This window comes from Eriocheir sinensis, chromosome 9, assembly GCF_024679095.1.
Source record: "Eriocheir sinensis breed Jianghai 21 chromosome 9, ASM2467909v1, whole genome shotgun sequence".
NCBI lineage: Eukaryota > Metazoa > Arthropoda > Malacostraca > Decapoda > Varunidae > Eriocheir > Eriocheir sinensis.
The window spans coordinates 19531918-19555911 of NC_066517.1; the positions used below are offsets into that span (position 1 = coordinate 19531918).

Here is a 23994-nt window from a genome sequence, read left to right on the forward strand (position 1 = left end):
TTTTTTGGGCAACACAAGACCGATAGTTGTGTTGGTGTTCTCAAGTGTTGCTATTGATAAGAAAGTGTTGCGAGAGGTAATTAAGAAGAGCTGATAGAAGTGATAATTGAGAGAGGAAGAGAGGAAGGAAGGAAGAGAGGAAGGTAGGAGAAATGATTAGACAGAAAGATAGATACAGAGAAATAGATAGATAGACAGATTGATAGATAGATATATAGAGAAAGATCACATTAACAGCATTTTTACCATTTAACATTTTACCATTTAGCATTTTACCATTCAACATCTACCATTTAACATTTTACCATTTAGCATTTTACCATTCAACGTCTACCATTTAACATTTTACCATTTAGCATTTTACCATTCAACGTCTACCATTTAACATTTTACCATTTAGCATTTTACCATTCAACATCTACCATTTAACATTTTACCATTTAGCATTTTACCATTTAGCATTTTACCATTCAACATCTACCATTTAACATTTTACCATTTAACATTTTACCATTCAACATCTACCATTTAACATTTTACCATTTAACATTTTACCATTCAACATCTACCATTTAACATTTTACCATTTAACATTTTACCATTCAACATCTACCATTTAACATTTACCATTTAACATTTTACCATTCAACGTCTACCATTTAACATTTTACCATTAAGCATTTTACCATTCAACGTCTACCATTTAACATTTACCATTTAACATTTACCATTTAACATTTTACCATTTAGCATTTTACCATTCAACGTCTACCATTTAACATTTTACCATTTAGCATTTTACCATTCAACATCTACCATTTAACATTTTGCTATTTAACATTTTACCATTTAACATTTTACCATTTAACATTTTTGCCATTTCACTATTAGCCACCACCATTACCACCATAACCACCACCACCACAGTCACAACCACCTCTGCAATTCCCCTACCACAACCATCACTCCAACCACCACTTCCCCTGCCCCCTACCACTCCTTCCTTTCACCATCACCACATACAACACCACCGTCATCACCACCCTCACTACACCCACCACCATCCTTGCCTCTCACCATCACGAATACACCAAAAATACATACACACAAAAAAAGACAAAAATAGTATAGAAAAACCAATACTAATTCCACCACCACCACCACCATTACCACCACCCCCACGACCACCATTACCACCACCTCCACCGCCACTACCCATGAAATAAACTCAGGAAGAATAGGTTTACCAATACACCACCACCACCACCACCACCACCACCCCCATAACTTGTGACACTCAACGAAAAAAAAGGTGCACAGTATTGGCACTTATCACAAAAGTTGGTACAAAATTTCTCGAGATATTCTCCTTTTGATAACTTTGAGTGGCGCAACGGGGGTGGGGGGTCGGGGAGAGAGAGAGAGAGAGAGAGAGAGAGAGAGAGAGAGAGAGAGAGAGAGAGAGAGAGAGAGAGAGAGAGAGAGAGAGAGAGAGAGAGAGAGAGAGAGAGGAAACCTGAGACTAAAAAAGGACAGGACAAAGAGAAAAGGACAAAGAGACACAAGAATAATACAAGAGAAGAAAGAGGAGGAGGAGGAGGAGGAGGAGGAGGAGGAAGAGGAGAAGGAGGAGGAGGAGGAGCCTGGCAAAAAGGATAAAGGTGAAGATGAAGACGACGCTTTAAAAATGATAAAAAAAAGAATGAAGAAAGAACAGAAAAAAAAGAAAAGGAAGACTTAGAGAAAAAGAATAACAATGGAAATAAAAGTGATGACGAGGAAGTTCCATTGAAAGCAAACAAACAAACAAACTAACCTTAAGTGTGAAGAATGGAAGCACAAAAAAACAATAAAACTAAAGAATTACGAAAAAAGAAAAAAAACATGAAAACTGAGAAAATATTAACAAAAACAAAATTCAGACTACCTCATTAACACCTTGAGAAATACAAAACAATTACACTCCATAAACTTCATTAAGAAAATAAAACAAAAAGAAAACAATAAATTAATCAGAAACAATAGAATTTGAATGAAAAACTAAACAAAAACGAATCCAAACTTAAGTCCTTCATCAATAACACCTCCAAACAAAAACAACCCCCAAAACAACAACAACAGGAACACCAGTAACAAGAAAATGAAAAACAGCATCATCGACGTTATCCTTCATCAAAACCAATGAAGTCATAAATCCAAATTAATGACAGGAGACTCGGGGATTCCTAATTAACGCCGGCATGGGATCGAACCCTTGGCTAATATCACTGAGATGGAGTTTGGGAATGAGACGGAGGGTGGAAACGGCGGGGAGTGGAAGGAAGGGGAGGAGGGAGTAGGCGAGGAAAAGGAGAAAGGGAAGAAAGGGGAAGAAAGGGGAAGAAAGGATGAGAGAAGTGGGCGATAATAGTTTGTGGCAAGGAGATAAATAGATGATAATGTAGAGGAATGGGATGGAGGGCGGCGGCGAGTGGAAGGAAGGGGAGGAGGAAGTAGGCGAGGAAAAGGAGGAAGGGAAGAAAGGGGAAGAAAGGGGAAGAAAGGATGAGAGAAGTGGGCGATAATAGTTTGTGGCAAGGAGATAAAGGGATGATAATGTAGAGGAATGAGATGGAGGGCGGCGGCGAGTGGAAGGAAGGGGAGGAGGAAGTAGGCGAGGAAAAGGAGGAAGAGAAGAAAGGGAAGAAAGGGAAGAAAAGGGGAAGAAAGGATGAGAGAAGTGGGTGATAATAGTTTGTGGCAAGGAGATAAAGGGATGATAATGTAGAGGAATGAGATGGAGGGCGGAAAAGGCAAGAGGGGATAGAAAGGTGTACGGAAGAGGAATGAGAAAGTAATGTAAGGAAAGAAAAGAAAAAAGAAAAGATATGAAGGGAAATAAAAGAAAACGGAATATATTGGAAAAAGAAAAAGGGTAGAAAATTCAGGGCTGCGAGAAAAGGGTAAAAAAAAGGCGATTAAAAGAAAAGTTAGAAGACTATATAAGGAATAAAGAAATAAGGGGGAAGTTAATGAAAAAAAGAAAGTATAGGTGGTAGATATAAAGAAAAGGGCAGAACAGAATTATGGTAAAGAGGAAGAAGTCAATTAGAAAATAGAAGAGTTAATCATGAAAAAAATGGTGGCTGATTGGGTAAAGAGAAAGGGAGGATAAGGGAATGGGAGGAGAGGGAACCCGGGCAGATTAGGAGGTGAAGGGTAGATTAGGTGCAGGTGAGGGTGAGGACGGCCAGGTAAAGGTGAAATGTGTGGCTAATTAAGAGCTTTTCCAGGTGTTTTCCAGGTGTATTCCACGTTCTAATGAGGTAAACTATCATGTCAGGTGTAAGTTATCAATATTAGTGACTGGATATTGCGTAGTTACACCTGTCTATTAAATTTTACCTCCAGAAAGCCTAAAAAACACCTGGAAAGACAAAATTAGAGGCACGTATCACCTTTACCTGTTATAAATATCTCAGGTATAATCAATTGGTATCACAGGTTTGCTAATTAAGAGCTTTTCCAGGTGTTTTCCACGCTATCAGGAGGTAAACTATCATGTCAGGTGTAACTTATCAATATTGGTGACTGGATATTGCGTAGTTACACCTGTCTATAAAATTTAACCTCCAGAAAGCCTAAAAAACACCTGGAAAGACAAAATTACCAGCACGTATCACCTTTACCTGTTACAAATAGCTCAGGTATAATCAATTAGTATCACAGGTTTGCTAATTAAGAGCTTTCCCAGGTGTTTTTCAGGTGTTTTCCACGTTTTCAGGAGGTAAACTATCATGTCAGGTGTAAGTTATCAATATTAGTGACTGAATATTGCGTAATTACACCTGTCTAAAAAAAATTACCTCCAGAAAGCCTAAAAAACACCTGGAAAGACAAAATTAGAGGCACGTTTCACCTTTACCTGTTATAAATAGATCAGGTAAAATCAATTAGTACCACAGGTTTGCTAATCAAGAGCTTTTACAGGTGTTTTTCAGGTGTTTTCCACGTTTTCAGGAGGTAAACTATCATGTCAGGTGTAACTTATCAATATTAGAGACTGAATATTGCGTAATTACACCTGTCTAAAAAAAATTACCTCCAGAAAGCCTAAAAACACCTGGAAAGACAAAATTATCAGCACGAATCACCTTTACCTGTTACAAATAGCTCAGGTATAATCAATTAGTACCACAGGTTTGCTAATTAAGAGCTTTTTCAGGTGTTTTCAGGTGTTTTCCACGTTTTCAGGAGGTAAACTATCATGTCAGGTGTAAGTTATCAATATTGGTGACTGGATATTGCGTAGTTACACCTGTCTACAAAATTTAACCTCTAGAAAGCCTAAAAAACACCTGGAAAGACAAAATTACCAGCACGTATCACCTTTACCTGTTATAAATAGATCAGGTATAATCAATTAGTACCACAGGTTTGCTAATTAAGAGCTTTTTCAGGTGTTTTCAGGTGTTTTCCGCGTTTTAATGAGGTAAACTATCATGTCAGGTGTAAGTTATCAATATTGGTGACTGGATATTGCGTAGTTACACCTGTCTATAAAATTTAACCTCCAGGAAGCCTAAAAACACCTGGAAAGACAAAATTATCAGAACGTTTCACCTTGACCTGTTATAAATAGCTCAGGTATAATCAATTAGTATCACAGGTTTGCTAATTAAGAGCTTTCCCAGGTGTTTTTCAGGTGTTTTCCGCGTTTTAATGAGGTAAACTATCATGTCAGGTGTAAGTTATCAATATTAGTGACTGAATATTGCGTAGTTACACCTGTCTATAAAATTTAACCTCCAGAAAGCCTAAAAACACCTGGAAAGACAAAATTACCAGCACGTATCACCTTGACCTGTTATATATAGCTCAAGTGTTGCCAATTAGTGTCACAGGTTGGGAACTGATTATATGTAGTGTTCTTTTAATAATTTCAGGTTATGTAGGCGATACGAAATTATATATAAATGCACCTAGTCTATACTATATCCAGGTGTTAGAAGTCGTTATCAAATACTGGGAGTTGATTTTATGCAATGATATTTAAATAGTTTCAGGTTACTTAGACACAAACCTTTTCATCATCTTTACTACGTTACTGTTTACCTAACTATTTGAAATTTATATCATTTGGTAGATAACTTGCATGCGAACATCTCCAAATTTGCTTAATCTTTAACAATAACTACAAAAATATATAAAAAAAAACACCAATTGTCGAAAGAAGCCAGGAATGAAATTGAGACAGATGGAGGGATAGAAAGCCAGATAGATAGATAGATAGATAGATAGATAGATAGATAGATAGAAAGAGACAGAAAGAGTCAGGGGGAAGGGGCAGGGCGTGTAGGTGATAGATAGATAGATAAATAGATAGATAGATAGATAGATAGATAGAAAGAAGGAGAGTCAAGGGGATGGGGCGGGGCGGGGAGGCGAAAAATAAATAGTAAGGACGAGAGATGACACTTCTAATCTGGTTATCCAAACGTAATTTCAGTCTGTCCGTCTGTCTGTTGTCCTCTCTCTCTCTCTCTCTCTCTCTCTCGCTCAATCACTACCTTCCCAAGTCTCTCTCAAGTGTTGACCTAAGGAGGGACGTCTGGCAGCGGGGGTCCTCCTTGCCTGCCCTCTGATCGGCCCAACGTGTCGTACAGGGATGAAGTGGCGAAAGAGAGAGAGAGAGAGAGAGAGAGAGAGAGAGAGAGCGAGAGTGAGAGAGAGGTTAAATGTGAGTGTCATGTTTCACCTTTTTCACATTAGGACCTGGCTTAATTCTCTCTCTCTCTCGTTTGCCTTATGAGTCACGGAGGAAATATTTTTCTGCGCCTTTGTCGAGAAATTTGGTCAAAAAGTCTTCGAGAAATTGTGGGGAAGAAAGAAAGAAAAAGGAAATAATAACAAGTGTGTGTGTGTGTGTGTGTGTGTGTGTGTGTGTGTGTGTGTGTGTGTGTGTGTGTGTGTGTGTGTGTGTGTGTGTGTGTGTGTGTGATTCGTTTTGGGTGAGACAAGGGCAAGTGTCCGCGTTGTTGTTGTTGTTGTTGCTGCTGTTGTTGTTTTTGTTGCTGTTGTTGTTTATGGCTTCTCTTCACTGTCTTGCTCTCGTTTTCTTTTTCGCTTCAGCTCCTTCTTTGTTTTCTTTAATACTTTTCCATTCCAGTTCCTTTTTTGTTGGTTCGCTTCTTTACCTGTCTTTTCTTTCCTTTCACTTAATTATGATTTCTTCCTCTTTTCTCTTCCTCTTCCTATTACTTCTCGTTTTTCTTCCCCCTTTTCTTCTTCCTCGCCTTCATCATCATGTTTTCTTCTTTTTTTCTATCCCTCTTTCTATTACTTCTCGTTTCTCTTCCACCTTTTCATCTTCCTCGTCTACATCATCATATTTTCTTCTATTTTTCTATCCCTCTTTCTATTACTTCTCGTTTCTCTTCCACCTTTTCATCTTCCTCGTCTTCATCATCATCTTTTTCTTCCCCTAGTTCCTCCTCTTCTTTCTACTTTCCTTCTCATCATTCTTTTCCTTGTTTTCCTCTTCATCGTTCCTTCCATTTTCCTTCTTCTTCCTCCGCCTATCTATTCTTATCTTCCTTCTTCTTCTCCTTCCTCTCCTCTTCCTTATTTCCTTCCTCCTTTACGATGGTTGTTATCACCGGAGCGGCATAATTTAGCATAGGCACTTTCACTTTCAATATTACCTTTACCTTCCCCAATAGATTAAGGTTTGGTCGAGGTGAGGTACGGCAAAGTCAGGCCAGGTCGTTAAAGGGACGTTATATCTAGTGTTTCTCATTTTCTTCTATCTTTAAGACTAGATTAGGTGATGTCAAAGGTAAGGTTAGGTAAGGAAAGGTAAGGAAAGGTAAGGTAAGGTGAGGCAAGTTTAGGAAAGACACGGTTGGTTTATATTAGGTTTGGTCAGATATAATTAGGTTAGATGATATTAGGTCAGGTTTGGTTAGGTTCAGTGAGGTAAAGAAAGGCAAGGAAAGGTAAGGTAAGATATGACTGGTTTAAATTAGGTTTGGTTCGGTGAAGTTAGATTAGATTAGTCATGTTTAGTTCGATTAGGTTTGGCAAGGGTTGGATTCTTTATAACACTTTCGAATAATACTTTTACACTTTTAAACTTGAATATACCCAAATAATTTTCAGCTAACATATTACTTTTTTTTTGTGCAATTTTCCAGAGTTGTTGATTGTTTCCTTTTCATTTCAATTAATTTTACTGATACTTCTTTTTTTAACTATTTTCCAGAGATGTTGATTGTTTCCTCTTTATTTCAATTAATTTTACTGATACTACTTTTTTGTACTATTTTCCTGAGATGTTGATTGTTTCTTCTTCATTTCAACTAATCTTACTGATCCTTCTTTTTTTTGTACTATTTTCCAGAGTTGTTGATTGTTTCCTCTTCATTTCAATTAATTTTACGGATACTTTCAATAGCGGTCGATTGTTTTATTTTTACTTTCAGATCTTAATGTCGAGGCTGATTTTCAAACCATATTTTAGCCTTCTTCCAGTGTCCGATATTTTTTTTCACTACTTCTTCAGGTGTTCAAGAGTTTCATCACTTTTTATTCTAGCGTTCGATTATCATTACTTTTCCCACCTCTAATTTAACTTCAAGACTGGTCAACTTTACCCATGTTCTCACTTCATTTTACTTCTTTCTTCCCAGAGTGGCCGTCGAGGGAGCGAGGCGGCGCGGTGATTGGCAGACGGAGGGTCACCACCAACCAATGAGAGCCTGAGTTTCCCTTACGTCATCCCTTAGCGACGGAGAGTGACGCAAACCTCCTCCATTATCCACCTCTTACGTATTTTTCCCTTTATAGACCCAATTTTCATCCCTGTGTTGTCCTGTGAACCACCCTCTCTGTGTCCCAATAACAAGTCGACCACAGCTCTAAAAAAAAAAAGGCTATTCTGTGTTTTCTTCAATTCAATCAACATCCTTGTGAACTAATTCTCGGTGTTTTCGATAGCAAATTCGTTATCTCAGTGTCTGTATGTTTGTCCGTGTTCTGTGTTTGTCTGTGTACATATACCGTTGTTTAAGATTCTCCTCTGTGTGTTGCTGTGTGAATTGGGGGGTTGGGATCTGTACGTCGTCTATCTAGTCTGTGTTGGTTTGTGTTCGTCTACTCCGGTGTCTGTGTCAAGTGTCCGTGCAAGGAAAAGTGTGCGTGTCTGTGTCGTGCTGTGCCTCGTGTGTGCTGTGCGTTCCTCGCTGTGCTGGTGCTCGTCTTTCGTCGTGTCCGTGTGGGAAAACAAAATAAAGAAAAGTAGTTTGTTTTGTGAGTTGGAAAAGGAACGAAGGAGAAAAAAAAAACAGATAAGACGTTAAAAGGAAAAAAAAAAGTCGTTGTTCTTTTCGCTACAGAAGTCGACAATTTTAACAAGAAAAAAAACTAAACCAAAATCAAAAAACACACACCGAGAAAAGGGAAAAATTAAAATAAAAGAAACCCAAAACAGAAACTGAAGGAAACACGAGATTTTAAGAGGGACAAAAAACAAAAAAAGAACTCATTACTGGCCTCAAGTGAAAATCGGTGCCTGACAAACTCCAACGAATAAGACGGAAATAAAACAGAACAAACCACTAACTTTAACGAGCCACAAATAGCAGGAAAATCGTGACTGAGAGCAAGCGAGCGAGTGAGCAAACGACTGACTGGCGGCCCAAGTGCGTGGAGGACCGAGGACGAGGGAACAGGAAAAGCAACGAAGCATCAACAGAAAAGATTAAAACAACAGAGAAAAAACAGAAAAAGGGAAAAAAAACAGAAGTGAGGACGAAGCATTAACAGAAGCATTAACGGAAAAGAATAAAACAACAGAATAAACAGAAAACACGAAAAATAACGAAGAATTAACAGAAGAGAAAACAAAAACAGAGAATAAACAGAAAAAGGGAAAAAAACAGAAGTGAGGACGAAGCATTAACAGAAAAGAATAAAACAACAGAATAAACAGGAAACACGAAAAATAACGAAGAATTAACAGAAAAGAAAACAAAAACAGAGAATAAACAGAAAAAGGGAAAAAAAACAGAAGTGAGGACGAGGGAACACGAAAAGCAACGAAGCATCAACAGAAAAGAATAAAACAACGAAGAATAAAAAGAAAAAGAAAAAAAAAGAAGAATTGAGGGCGAGGGAACACGAAAAACAACGAAGAGTAAACAGAAAAGAACAAAACAACAACAAATAAACAAATAAATCGCAAACACTTGACTTAATAAAGGAAACGAAAGAAAAAAAAGAACTATTAAAAAAAGAAGAACAGAGGGAATAACATAATTAGCATGTTAATCAGATACACTTGACTTTGAATGGAAAAAAAGGTAACGTCATAAAGAGAGAAAAGGGGAAATATAGGAACACAAAGGAGAAAAAATAAACAATGAACACTTAAACCAATAACGCTGGACTTGATGGGAAACTATTGTGAAGAAGAAAGAAAAAAAGAAACAAAGAAACGAAGAAGGCAAATCAAAAATAAGTAACCAAATAAAAGAGTTTGACAATAGTGAAAACATAAACAAACAAAATAAAAAACAGTTGTGCAAGGAAGCAATAAGTACTCCTACTATTCCTACTATTACGATTACAAGAAGAAGAAAACAACATCAATAATAAATAAAAAAAACAAGCAACAACTATTACTACAACGACGACCACCACCACCATATCCAACTACTTCTACTACTACCACTACTACTACTACTACTACTACTACCACCACAACGACCAGCCATGCAGACCAACGTGTCCACCGCCGACAGCCACCGTCGCCACGACCTCAGCGACTCAGAAGGGGACGACGAAGAGACGACACTCGCCAACACGGTCAAGGTGAGAACAGGTGTGACAGGTGAGAGAGAGAGAGAGAGAGAGAGAGAGAGAGAGAGAGAGAGAGAGAGAGAGAGAGAGAGAGAGAGAGAGAGAGAGAGAGAGAGAGAGAGAGAGAGAGAGAGAGAGAGAGAGAGAGAGAGAGAGAGAGAGAGAGAGAGAGAGAGAGAGAGAGAGAGAGAGAGAGAGAGAGAGAGAGAGAGAGAGAGAGAGAGAGAGAGAGAGAGAGAGAGAGAGAGAGAGAGAGAGAGAGAGAGAGAGAGAGAGAGAGAGAGAGAGAGAGAGAGAGAGAGAGAGAGAGAGAGAGAGAGAGAGAGAGAGAGAGAGAGAGAGAGAGAGAGAGAGAGAGAGAGAGAGAGAGAGAGAGAGAGAGAGAGAGAGAACGAGAAAGAGAGCACGAGAAAGTGAGAGAACGAGAAAGAGAGCACGAGAAAGTGAGAGAACGAGAAAGAAAGCGAGAACGAAAAAGAAAGAGAGAACGAAAAAGATAGAGAACGAGAAAGGAAGAATGAGAAAGAAAGAAAGAGAACGAGTAAGAAAGACAAAACTAGACAAGCATCCCTGAAAAAAAAAAAACGCAACAGGAAAAACAGTGAACAAAAGAAAAAAAATCACAAACGTACAACAGTAATTCCCTAAATGTACGAAGATGAGGAGACAACAGAAAAACAAAACAAAAACAAAGCAATAGGCAATAAACATCCTTCCCAAAACAAAACAAAAGCCCCCCCAAAAAAAAAAAAAAAAAAAACAGCGAAGAGAAACCCCCCCACACAAACGTACAATAATATTTCTCTAAAGGTACGAGGAGGTGACAACACAAGCGCAAGAAAAAACAACAACACAGAAATACACAATAATCACCCTTGCCAAAACAAACCAAAAACCAAAAAAACAGCGAAGAAAAAAGAGCAAAACACAAACGCAGAATAACATTTCTCTAAAGGTACGAAGAAGAGGAAGAAGAGGTGACAAAACAAGCGCAAATAAAAGTAAACAAGGAAATAGTCAATTGAAGATAGTTAAAACCGATAATTACTGATGTTTTTTTTGGGAATAGTTAAATGTCATAAACCGTTAAGTACAACATGCTACCATCTATCTACCTCCTCCTGTATTTCTCTCTTCCCCCTTTACCTTCTACACCCCCCCTCTTCTGTTACTTCACCCCCCTCTCTCTCTAAAAAAAGACTCTGTGAACGCTGGCGGCAACTTTGGATCTGTAATCTTAGACGCTTGTGGCTCTAACAACAACTATTTTGAAAGGCTACAAAGAAGATTAATCGGGTTCTCATGCGTTTATCTTCACATTCACGGTAAAGAAGCCTTGTCAAACCATCACAAGGCTCATAAAACTATCCACGTAAAATCCCACAGCCTCTGCGAAAGCCTTACCGAATGTGGGTGAGTGAGCCTCGAAATGTTGGAATGTACGGGTCCCGGGGAGGATCAGTGGAGGTCGAGGGGGCGGAAGGGGAGGGTCACGCGTCAGTTCTCCCGATAAATGATATTGACAGATACATTTACACACCAAAGAGAACAGTTTACCGCGCAGACGTTTCCAATATCCCCTTTTTTTTAAATACGGCAGAGGGAAGACATATGGGCGAACAGAGGAAAGAGAGGAAGCGATAGATACATAGATAGACAGCTAGATAAATAGATAGATAAATAGACAGATAGATAGTTATGGATAGGTAGGGAGAGTGTAAAAAAATATATAAACATCATCGGAAATCGCTTTATCAACGTCAGCTTTAAGTAATGTTTGTTAGAAAGGAATGATAATGGATTTCTCTCTCTCTCTCTCTCTCTCTCTAATTCGTGGACAGCGCTTTATAGGAACTCCGGAAGAAAACGAGATTAAGGAAATATTTCTTGATAAAAGCCGAGAGAGAGAGAGAGAGAGAGAGAGAGAGAGAGAGAGAGAGAGAGAGAGAGAGAGAGAGAGAGAGAGAGAGAGAGAGAGAGAGAGAGAGAGAGAGAGAGAGAGAGAGAGAGAGAGAGAGAGAGAGAGAGAGAGAGAGAGAGAGATAGGGAGGAAGGGAGGGAGGACAGGGGAATGTGGAAATGGAAGTAAAGAAAAATATTTTATCAAGTAAAATGAAGCAAGAAAAAAATGGGGAAAGAATGAGAGAGAGAGAGAGAGAGAGAGAGAGAGAGAGAGAGAGAGAGAGAGAGAGAGAGAGAGAGAGAGAGAGAGAGAGAGAGAGAGAGAGAGAGAGAGAGAGAGAGAGAGAGAAGAAAGAGGGTGTAGGGAAAATTTTAATGAGGGAAGGGAAAGAAGCAGGGAGGAGGAGGAGGAGGAGGTGGGAGAGTGGAGGTGACTTGCCTTCAAGAAAATGGAGGTATTTTTTCCTCAGCTTTAATGGAAGAATAGTTTGGATTCCCTCCCGCGCTCAGACCAGCTGTACTAAGAGCGTCCTTTTAATCATTATTTTTGGTATTATTATTATTATTATTATTATTATTATTACTATTATTATTATCATCATCATTAAGGTAATCTATTTTTTATTAGCCTTTTTCTATCATCTCTATCTATCTATGTATCTATCGATCTATATTTTTATACACTAACACTTATTATGGTTTAAATATACTGACTTTTTTCCTTCAATATATGAGATACCCACAAGAAATGAACGTTACATCACATCATCATGAAACCACCCCCACTAGCAACAAACAACATCAACAAACGACTATAGCAACATATTATATTCGTTTGTTATAGTCGTTTGTTGAAATGAACGTTACATCACATCATTATGAAACCACCCTCACTAGCAAAACAACCAACCTCAACAAACGACTATTACAACAAACTAACTACCTCACCATATCACCCCTCTAAAAAAAAAATTCCTCGCCATCTGTCTGTGGAATGGTTGAAAACGACGTCGTTCCTTTTAACTACCAAATTTAGCGCAGTTTGCACTCTACCCAATAAAATAACACTTAGCATCAACAAAGAAAAACAAGTACGCCCATCGCAATACATTACCAAAATAAAACGAAGAATTAAAAAAAGTAACACGTATCTATATCAGACTCTCTTGACACACACGCTTGGCTTTACATCCCTGCCTGCCTCTACCTCTTGGACTATACAGTAATAACCCGAAATGGCAAGAAAGGTGATGGGAAGCTTTTATAGAAACACCCGTACACTATATATGTTTTTTGAACAGTAAAGGAAGCAGCTCAAGGGCACAAAAAAGAGAAAAAGCCCTATAAAAATGAGTTCAGACCATGGAAAATCCCACCAAACTGGAGTCCATCACCGTCAAAACTGTTTACCAGAAATATATTACCGCATAGACTATAGTGAAATCAAATTGTCGAGTCCGTTTTGGCGTTGGCTCCCGCGGGTCCATTTCTTCCCTCTGCTCTGCCACACAGTCCCAACACCTATTTTTTTCCTTTCATATGTTACCTATAGCTTACATATGAGAGGAAGAGATGGGTGTTGGGACTGTGTGGCGGAGCAGAGGGGAGGAAAGGACCCGCGGGAGCCTACGCCAGACCGACCTCGACGTATTTGGAAGACTTTAAACTCGTCTTATATCTACATTTCTTTTACACTCAGTAGCAACAACAAAGGCATACAGGTCCATCACAATACATAATTAACAAACGAAGTAGTCCTCCATTTATTACCTCAAGGAAAAAGAAAGAAAAGTTACTTGAATACATCGCCATGAAAACTGTTAACCAGAAAGAAACACACTACCGGAGAGAGTAACCTCGTCCTTTCATTGCGCTTCGTTTACACTCAATTACAATAACAAAACCATGAAGGCTCATCACAATACACACACTCAAAATTATAAAGTAAAAAGTCCTCCATGTGTATTTTATGAGCAAGGAAAATCTCACCAAAAACGGATTGCTCCACCCTGAAAACTGTTGAGCAGGAATACATTACCGGGAAGATTAAACTCCTCTTTACCTTACGAACATAAAAAAAAATACTAGAATACATCACCGTGAAAACTATTACTCCCAAAATACATTACAGCAACGTTTAAAGTCCACCTCTAACCACACCTCCTTTACACTCAAGAACAACAACAACAAAAGCATATAAACCCACCACAATACACTACCTGAAAAAAAAAAAAATAATAATAATGATAAATACACATATACTGATCAGATCTTCTCCACCAAACAAAAAATATATAAATAAGTAAACCTAAAAAATATTAATCACATAATGTCTTCCATCCGTGCGTAACTACTATAAAAAAAAAAGAACTTACTAGGACGCATCACCATGGAAACTTACCACAAAATACATTACTGCAAAGATTAAGCTCCTTTTCTCTAGCTTACGATAAACAAAAGTCACTGGAATGCATCACCGTCGAACCCTTAACCACAAATACATTACCGGAAAGACTGAACACCGCCTCTCACTCCGCCTCGCTTACTCTCCGCGGCTACCAAACGGCTGCCGGTCGCTGTAAACACGCCCCCACGAGCCACACTCCCTGAAGGACGGCCGCCATAATTTCCCCGAGGCGCGCCGTAACTTCGGGCTAATGGAGTGACGGCGAGGAGTAATTAGCGTGGGAACATACGGCTTTACACGTGACAACACAAGGCTGGGCAGTTTGTCGTTGTTGGTCTATGGCTTCTGTACCTGGCGACACGATAGGATAGTTTGTCTTTACATCACAGTTTCTTCTTTTTCTGCTTCCTCTTTTAAATATCTGGCGGCACGGTTAGGGTAGTTTGCCTTTACATCCCCGTCTCTTCTTTTTCTGACCTCTTTTAAATATCTGGCGATACAATTAGTATAGTTTGCCTTTGCATCACCGTTTCTTCTTTTTTCGGCTTCCTCTTTTAAATATGCATATGGTCTGTACAGGGGACAATACGGCCGAGGACTTCATCAGTTAGTGTACATTTTTCTTTTTACAGCAAAGGAGACAGCTCAAAGGCACTAAAACAAAAAAAGCAACAAAAAAGTCCGCTAGGCGCTGTTTCAAGAAAAGTACCCAGAATAAGAGGTCAAAAAAAGAGGTAAATTTCGGGAGAAGATACATAAGGCTCCCCAACCTGATCATGACCAAGAGGATAACGATATAGAGAAGGTACGATTTTTCTTTGTCATTTGGTAGTAACGCAGCTTTGTTATTTTGTCAAGGGTAGTTTTTAAATTATATATGTTCGAAAGTTTTGCATTAAGTTGTTCGTTTAAGGGGGTTTAAGGGCTGGTTTAAGATGAGCTCCGGTGGGTAGCATGAGCCAAAACAAGATGGCCCCACTATAAACACTCGCCTGCGCCACAACGGGCAGGGCCGACCATCAGGCAACACCGTGAACAAGCCTACCGGAGCAATAGGCAGCGACGTAAAAAAAAAGGGAGTTAGAGGTGGATGCAGGGGAAGCTTGAAGTTATCCGCATCAAGAAATCAATTTGGATAGGAAAGGTGCATCAGACTCCTCTAGAGATGAATCAGTTTGAGCATTATTTTTACTCTTCCAACGTTAAGTCTACCACATAATAATCAGACTAGCAGCATTAAGTTCTTTAATCCTCGTTACGCATCCTTCCTTTTTTGCCACACATTTTTTTTCATTCTTCTCCTTACTTGCGTTCTCAATGATGATGATAATAATAATAATAATGATAATAATAATAATAATAATAATAATAATAATAATAATAATAATAATAATAATAATAATAATAATAATAATAATAATAATAATAATAATAATAATAATAATAACAATAATAATGATGAAAATAATAATAATAACACAACAATAATAGTAATAATAATAATAATAATAATAATAATAATGACAATAATAACAATAATAAAAACAATAATAATAACATAATAATAATAGACTCGCCCTGATAAGTGAGTGCCGGCGTCTTGCTCAACCCCTCTCCTCCCTTGGCACCCCCTCCTCCTCTACGGTATGTCTAGGGGTGATCATCTGGGTGTTATATTTATAGTTAAGGACGCAGCTCAAGGGGACACAAAAAACCCTGCTCTGTGCTACTCCCGCGAAGAAAAACAAAAGGAGGATTCAAACGGCGTGTCAGATTCAGCTAGTGAGGTGTCTTGATAATTATTGATCTTTTCGTGACCTTGTTGCCTTGGTTGAAAGGTGAAGGACTTACTCAACGGAAAAATGCATTAAGATTATATTTAAACCAGTCTTAAAGTTTGGTTTCTCAGCGTGTGATGTGTGTGGATGCCTGTGTCTCGCGTAACTGATGTGCTACGCGTGGCTGCGGCTTGGCTGAGGTCCGGTATGTGAGTGTGGCGGGGTGTGGTATGCTGTGTGTGACGGTGCCTGTTGATATGTGGCTGCAGGGTATCCTTTGTGACTGTTATATCTTTCTTACATAATACCAAGTTGGAGGGGAGATGAGGATTTCTCAAAGGCCAAAGGGGCATCATGTAAGATAGTTTCAGAAGCCTTGATATCAATAAATCAATCACTGGGGGCATACGCCGGGGGTCGCGTCGCCTCGCCCACCATACGACATCAAGCCCGGGGGTCCTCCGGGCAAGTCACCATAAGAACATAAGAACATAAGAACGCAGGAGTCTGCAAGAGGCCGGTAGGCCTGTACGAGGCAGCTCCCATCCCATCCTGAGTGCCTCCTGGCAGGATGTATCGACTTGCTTAAGCCATTAATTATGTGGGCGGTCCCTCGGTCTTCTCCACTCAGGATTGTCTCTTATGGAGACAAACCGATGAGCAGGGCCTGCTTTAAGTAGCGTGCCACGTGACTGTATAGCAGGAGTTGGCGTTGACGAACTATGCAGGTCGTATGTGTTGAATCAGTCTCACGTAGTAGTCGCCGGTTTGATTGAAAGTCATTCCAGCGGTATGCCATGATTCTGTGTAGACATTTATTACCAAAGGCATCAATCCGCCCCCCAAGTTCTTATTTAGTGTCCATGCCTCACAGCCATAGAGTAAGACAGGGAGCACAACGGATTTGGAGATCCGGATTTATGTCCTGCACTGGTATCGACAACGCCATATACTCGTGTTGAGCGAGTCCATAACACCGCTGGAAAAGCAAATCCACCGTAAAACTTCCTGGCGAGACTAACTACGCAACCAAGTTATGTGAAATTTTCCGAGATCTCAACGTCCCCGCCACATGATATAAGGAGTAAGGACATTAACCGTTTCATCCCTCACCCGACACGACACAAGACAGTTTCCCGCGGTCCACCATTGCCTTGTGTCGTTTTCTCTCACGCCACACGTTTCATGCCTGGCTCCTGCAATCCACGCCATCGCCAACATTTCTGAAGAAGTTTGTTTATTGCTGATTAGACCAATTATGCTGTCCTCTAATTAACTGAAGGAATAGGAGAGGAACACGAAAAGGCATCTATTAGTTACGGGAAAGAATATCTGTTCTTATTATTTTTTTGCTTGGCATGAAGTGAGGTGAATGTTGTTATATTGCTTAGCGAGGGATAAATATTGCTCTGTGTACAAGAGTTGAAAGTATAAATATAAGTCAAACAACACATACACTGATCCCCCTTAACACATCTGAACCATCTCTCTCTCTCTCTCTCTCTCTCTCTCTCTCTCATATTCACAACTCACCTGTCCAATTACTCTAAAATATGAAAGTGATATATCAAGATAATCGCAAGAAATAAGGTGCAAAAAACTTATCATATTTCTTCTGGGCGGTGATCAAAGGAGAGAGAGAGAGAGAGAGAGAGAGAGAGAGAGAGAGAGAGAGAGAGAGAGAGAGAGACTGTATTGACATCAGAATCGCAATAAAACCATGACATTTGGCAAAGGGTGAGACTGAATTACATCAAAAGGAAAAAAAGGGAAAAGCTAAAAAGACAAGATCTTCTAAAAATAGTCTGACATAAAGTAATAAAAATCATGTGTGTGTGTGTGTGTGTGTGTGTGTGTGTGTGTGTGTGTGTGTGTGTGTGTGCGCGCGCCATGGTTATTTTCTCCTCATAAACATAAAAGAAAACAAATATCATCTAGAACAATACCGACCATAAAGTTTCCTTCCTAATCTAATTTCGGGAAAGTAAGAAAATGGGGAATAAAGTTTTTGACGTTTCTTTGAACTTAGGCGTGTTTGTGTGTACGTATGTCCGTCGATTAAAACAAATTACACAACTTTTGAGAATGTCTATGAAATGGTTTACGCTAAAGGACGTCACGAATTTTTTTTAGTAGTGGTAGTAGTAGAATTTGTGGCGGTGGTGGTGGAAGTAGTAGTAGTAGTAGTAGTAGTAGTAGTAGTTGTTGTTGCAGTAGTAGTAGTAGTAGTAGTAGTAGTAGAAATAGTAGTAGTAGTAGTAGTAGTAGTAGTAGTAGTAGTAGTAGTAGTAGTAGTAGTAGTAGTAGTAGTAGTAGTAGTAGTAGTAGTAGTAGTAGTAGTAGTAGTAGTAGAAGTAGTAGAAGTAGTAGTAGTAATAGTACTGGTAGTAGTAGTAGTAGTAGTAGTAGTAGTAGTAGTAGTAGTAGTAGTAGTAGTAGTAGTAGTAGTAGTAGTAGTAGTAATAGTAAAAGTGATATTGTTTCAGTTAGCAACAAGAGCAGATTAGAGAGAAAAAAAAGAGTGAGCAAGAGAGAGAGAGAGAGAGAAAGAGAGAAAGAGAAAGAGAGAACGTGAGCGAGAGAGAGCGAGTTAGGGCGGAGGAGGAGGAGGAGGAGGAGGGGTGCCAGAGGTGAGAGAGAGAGAGAGAGAGAGAGAGAGAGAGAGAGAGAGAGAGAGAGAACCCAACACAGGAGCCGGAGGAGGAGGAGGAGGAGGAGGAGGAGGATACTGGCCGAGGTAGTGGTGGTGGTGGTGGTGGTGGTGAGTGCCAGTATCTAGTTGGTCGCGGTGGAGGGGAGAGGCACTACTCCACTGCCTTCTTAGCCCCGAGTGAATGGGTGCCAGTCTCCCTTAGTGCCTGTAGGTGCCAAGTGCTGAGGGGACGAGGCACTCAGCAAAGGCCCCCAGTAGTGCCGAGGAGTGCCAAGACAGGAGGAGGTGCTTGTGGTGTTGATGGTTGTGAAAATAGTGCCGCGTGCTTTTAAGTGCGTGCGAAAATTTTAGAGGAAAAGACAACTGATTGGAAAAGAGTTAGTGGAGAAGAGTTGTGTGGGTTTTTCTTTTTCTCTCTCTTTCTCTCGTGTTCTTCTTTTTTTGTCTCTTCTCGTGTGGCTTTGTGTTGTGCTGTCTTTCTCTGTTTGATTGTTTGCGTGTGTGTGTTTCTCTCTCTCTCTCTCTCTCTCTCTCTGGTGATCAAAAAAAAAGAAAGGAGTGACATGAACAGGTGAATTCAGGACTAAGTTTGTGCGTGTGTGTGTGTGTGACAGTGAGCTCAAGAGACACAAGGAAACGAAGAGGAAATAATGTAGCACCGCGTGAAAGAGAAAACAAGAACTTCGCCTGAGAACAGAAGATAAAAGGAAAATATAAATAGAAAAGGGGAGATAATTGAGGAAATAATTATCCGGAGTTACAGTGATTAACTTTATAAATAGAAGACAACGGGGGAAGGAAATGTAGACCACAGCGAATACACGCATCAAAATATTGTTAGAAAAAAATATAAAAAGTACAACAACAATAACTACTACTACTACTACTACTACTACTACAACTACTACTACTATTACTACTGCAACTACTACTACTACTTCTACAACTAACCAACCGGTGACAATACTAGCAACAACAAAAAACAAACAATAATAATAGAAAAACAACAACAACAACAACAACAACAGCAACAACAACAATAATAATAATAATAATAATAATAATAATAATAACAATAATAATAATAATAATAATAATAATAATAATAATAATAATAATAATAATAATAATAATAATAATATTGAAAAATGCAAATAAATAATAATAAAAATGAAAATAACGATAACAATAATAATAATAACAATAACAACAGTAACAACGCCTATCCTCATATAAAAAAACATCTTTCCGAAAACACGAACAAAAAAAAATTAAACACACAATTTTCAAAGACAAAGCTTAAACTAACCCCCCCCACACCCACACCCACACACACCCAACCACCCACACCCACACACACATCCTCAAACAGAAAACAGACAAGCGAATCAGTGACGGAGAAAAATAAAGGAAAAGAATATACACTATCAAACACAAAATCTCTTCAAGCACAGCACGATACCATGACCATATTTTTCCCTTTTTTTTTTTTCCTTCTTTGTAGATAAGAAAATGAAAAAAAATCCCGTGATCCTAAATTTTTGACCACTTGACAGTAATGGAGGTACATGGGAGGGAGGGAGGGGCAGGCAGGGAGGGAGAGGGAACGAGAGGGAGAGGGGAGGAGGGAAGGAGAAGGAGGGAAGGTAAACGGAGATAAAGGTTGGAGGAAAAATCAAGATCAATTTCATTTCACATTGTAATCTTTTCCATTTTATCTCTCTCCTGTTTCCTTTTCCCTCTCTCTCTCTCTCTCTCTCTCTTACCCTTGCCCTTTCTCTCCTCTCTCCTCTCTCCTCTCTCCTCGTTTTCTCTCTTTTTCACTCTTCCTCTCTTCCTCGCCATTTCTCCTTTTTCGCTAGTCTCTTTTTCATTCCCCTTCTCTTTCCCCTCTCTTCCTCACTCCTCTTTTTCATCTCTCTCTCTCTCTCTCATGGTCTTTCACTTCTCTCATCTCGTCTTTCCATCTTTCCCTCTCTCTTAGTTTCCGCCTTTTCAGTTTTCTTTCTTCTCCAACCTTTTATCATACTCGCTCTCTTTCCCTTCTCTTTCTCTAGCGCTTCTTTTCTTTCACTCTCACCAATGTTTTTTTTTCTTCCTCTCCCTCGTCTTTTTTCTCTTTTTTTTCTCTTTTCTCTATTCTGTAACCATTTATCATCCTCCCTTTCTCTTCCCTTCTCTTCCTACTGCCTTTCTTTCTTTTTTTCTTCTCTTCCTCCTCCTCCTTTTATTATTTCACCTTTTATTCATTTTTCTCTCTCTTATTCTTCTCCTCTTCAGTTCTCTTCTGTTACCATTTATCATCCTCTCTTTCTCTTCCCTTTTTTTTCTACTGCCTTTCTTTCTTTATTCTCTTCCTCCTCCTTTCATTATTCCACTTTTATTCCATTTTTCTCTCTCTCGTATTCCCCTCCACTTCGGTTCTCTTCTGTAACTATTTATCATTCTCCCTTTCTCTTCCCTTTTCTTCCTACTGTGTTTCTTTCTTTCTTCTATTCATTTTCCTCCTTTTATTATTCCACCTTTCCTCCAGTTTTCTCTCTCTCCACTTTTCTTCCCTCTCCGCACACGTTCTCATTTCCCTTTACTTTAACTTTTCTCCTTGTCCTCCAAAACTTCCTTTCTTATACTTCCCTTTCCCTCCCTTTCCTCTCTTCCTCCTTCTTCACCCGCGCACTCAAATCTCCTTCTCCTCTCTCCATATCTCTTCGCTAGCTTCCTTATCTCAATCCATTCTTTTGTTTCTTTATTCTCTCCCTACGGACTTTCCTGCAATTATCATCTTTAATCTGTACCTAAATTTCTTCCCTCCTTCTCTTCCTCTTCTCTGTTTCCTTTTTCCTTCTATCATGTACGCTCCCCTTTCCTCTTTCCTCTCCTTTTCCCCTCTTTCTTACTTCCTTTCTTCCCAATCTCACTATCTCACCCTTCCTCCTTTCCATTTCTTCTTCTTCCCCTTCCTTCGTTTCTCCTCTCCCTTCCTTACCTTTCCTTCTTTTCCACCTTTTCCTTTTCTCTTACATATTTTCTCCACTCTCTACCTTGTCCTTCCTCCTTCCCTCCTTTTCCTCATTCAAACCTCCTTTCTAGCTCCCTCTCATACCTACCTTTCCTCCCTTTCTATGTCTTCCTCTTTATTCCTTCCTTTCTTCTTCCCTTCATCACTACCTTACTTCTCTCTCTCTTTCCCCTTTCCCTCAAACCCTCCTTCATTCCTCTTCCTGTACCGTACCTCCTCCTCCTCTTCCTTTTCCTTTCTTTCATTCACCATCCCTCCATTCTTCCCTGACCCTTCTTTCCTCCCTCCGTCCCTCCAAAGCCTCCTTCTGCCTGTCCTTCCTGTAGCATTCTCTAATCTAAAACCACCGTCCATGCGGCATTATCTACTAAACGACCGTCCCTCTCTAGAGACGAGACCACACCTGGGTTGGGTTGGCCGTGGCTCGAACCGTCCCCGCCGCGGCCTTGACCAGGAGAAGGGCGGGAGAGGAAGGAGGAAAGGAAGCAAGGAAGGAGAGGAAAGAGGGAAGGAAGGATAAGCAGGGAGAGGCGTAGTGGTCCTAAGTTTGCTCCACTGCAGAGGTACGGGGGTTCGAAGAGAGAGAGAGAGAGAGAGAGAGAGAGAGAGAGAGAGAGAGAGAGAGAGAGAGAGAGAGAGAGAGAGAGAGAGAGAGAGAGAGAGAGAGAGAGAGAGAGTAGGGGGGGATGAGAAAAAAGGAATAGTGAAGAGCTTGAGAAATATAAAGACTGCGAGAATTTTAAAAGAGGAGAGGCGAGGAGAAGAGAGAGAGAGAGAGAGAGAGAGAGAGAGAGAGAGAGAGAGAGAGAGAGAGAGAGAGAGAGAGAGAGAGAATATAATGAGGAAAAGCATCCAAGAATATGATAATTATAGAATCACGGACCCTCCTCCAAACCATCTCTCTCTCTCTCTCTCTCTCTCTCTCTCTCTCCATAGCGCACCAATCACCGGTTAATTCAATTACTGTAGATTTGTTGAGACAGACTCTCTTCCAGGACTGACCGAGTCTCTCTCTCTCTCTCTCTCTCTCTCTCTCTCTCTTCTTGGTCATCTCGAGGGAGTCACGTAAGCTCGATTTTTGAGTTTTATGTCGAAATTATCATTCTTTTTTTATTTTCCTTTCCTTATCTTCTTATTGGATTATCTTTCTTGTTTTATTTAATTTCTCTTTACGTTATGCTCCGCTCTTTCCTTTTTTTTTCTATTCAACATCTTTTGTCTGGCCTGCTTGCATCTCTCTCTCTCTCTCTCTCTCTCTCTCTCTCTCTCTCTCTCTCTCTCTCTCTCTCTCTCTCTCTCTCTCTCTCTCTCTCTCTCTCTCTCCATTTTATAATACTCCTTCTCTTTCTCTCTCTCCATTCTTCCTTCTCCTTATCTTTCATTTTTAATTTCGCAGGAAAATTATGGTACAATATACTCCTTCCCTCCCTTTCTTCCTTCTTCCTCATTCTCTTGCTTCGTTTTCTCCTCTTTCTTTTCTTCTTCTTCTTAACCCTCCTCCTCCTCCTCCTCCTCCTCCTCCACCTCCTCCTGGCATCTCAATTTTCCCAATCTTTTTAATTAATGCCACTCCTTCCTCTCTCTTATTTCATGTCCCTCAACATCCACACAGTCTCCCCTTGAAATAAGAAAAAGAAAAAAAAAAGAAAACGGAAACAAGAAAGGAAAACCAGGAATAATAAAAAACGGGAAGCGATACGTCCTCATTATCATAACCCTTTGGCTCCTCTAGTTAACGAGCGTCATTATCCACTTCGTTTAGGATCAATTAACTTGGCCAGGTAAGGGAAAGGTGAGCCCTCCTACCTTGGGAACGGCTGGCGGTGGTGGTGGTGGAGGTGGTGACGGTAAAGGTAGTCTGTGGTATATACTTAAGAAGGTGATGAAAGGTGGTGGTGGTGGAGATGGAGATGGTGGTGGTGGTGGTGGTGGTGGTGGAGGTGGTGGTGGTGTTAAAAGGTTGTGTTTTCAAAAGTGTTAAAGTAAGTGATGAGAGAGAGAGAGAGAGAGAGAGAGAGAGAGAGAGAGAGAGAGAGAGAGAGAGAGAGAGAGAGAGAGAGAGAGCATACAAACAGACCTTCCTCATTATTCTCAAATCGTAAAACAGCTCGTAATTCTTCTTAATACAGAGAAAATGAATCTTTAAAAGCCAAACTAAGGAAAACTAAACTAACACTAACTAAATAAAATTGAAACAAAACAAAAAGTAATAAAAAATCCAGACACAAACAAAAAAAGGCGCAAAAAGTCAAATAAAAGTTTAACATGAATATGAATTTAGAGAAGTATACCAATGCAAGACGCTTGTTATAAGAGTATTTCTATTTCTGGCACCCAAGTCAGACAAGATATTCCCAATCATGTGATGTTACAAAGACGGAAGGGAGGGAGAGGA

At 39.7% G+C, this 23994-nt stretch overlaps 1 protein-coding gene and 1 long non-coding RNA gene across 2 annotated transcripts in view; one reads left to right on the forward strand and one right to left on the reverse strand.

Moving 5' to 3' along the window:
- Positions 1-9517, forward strand: part of LOC126996099 (uncharacterized) — a 95331-nt gene extending 85814 nt beyond the window's left edge. The window contains exon 2 of the long non-coding RNA XR_007750931.1: positions 7671-9517. This is a non-coding gene — a long non-coding RNA (uncharacterized LOC126996099). The remainder of the gene's footprint in view (positions 1-7670) is intronic.
- Positions 1-23994, reverse strand: part of LOC126996094 (DNA mismatch repair protein Msh3-like) — a 250738-nt gene that overhangs the window by 132343 nt on the left and 94401 nt on the right. The window lies entirely within an intron of this gene.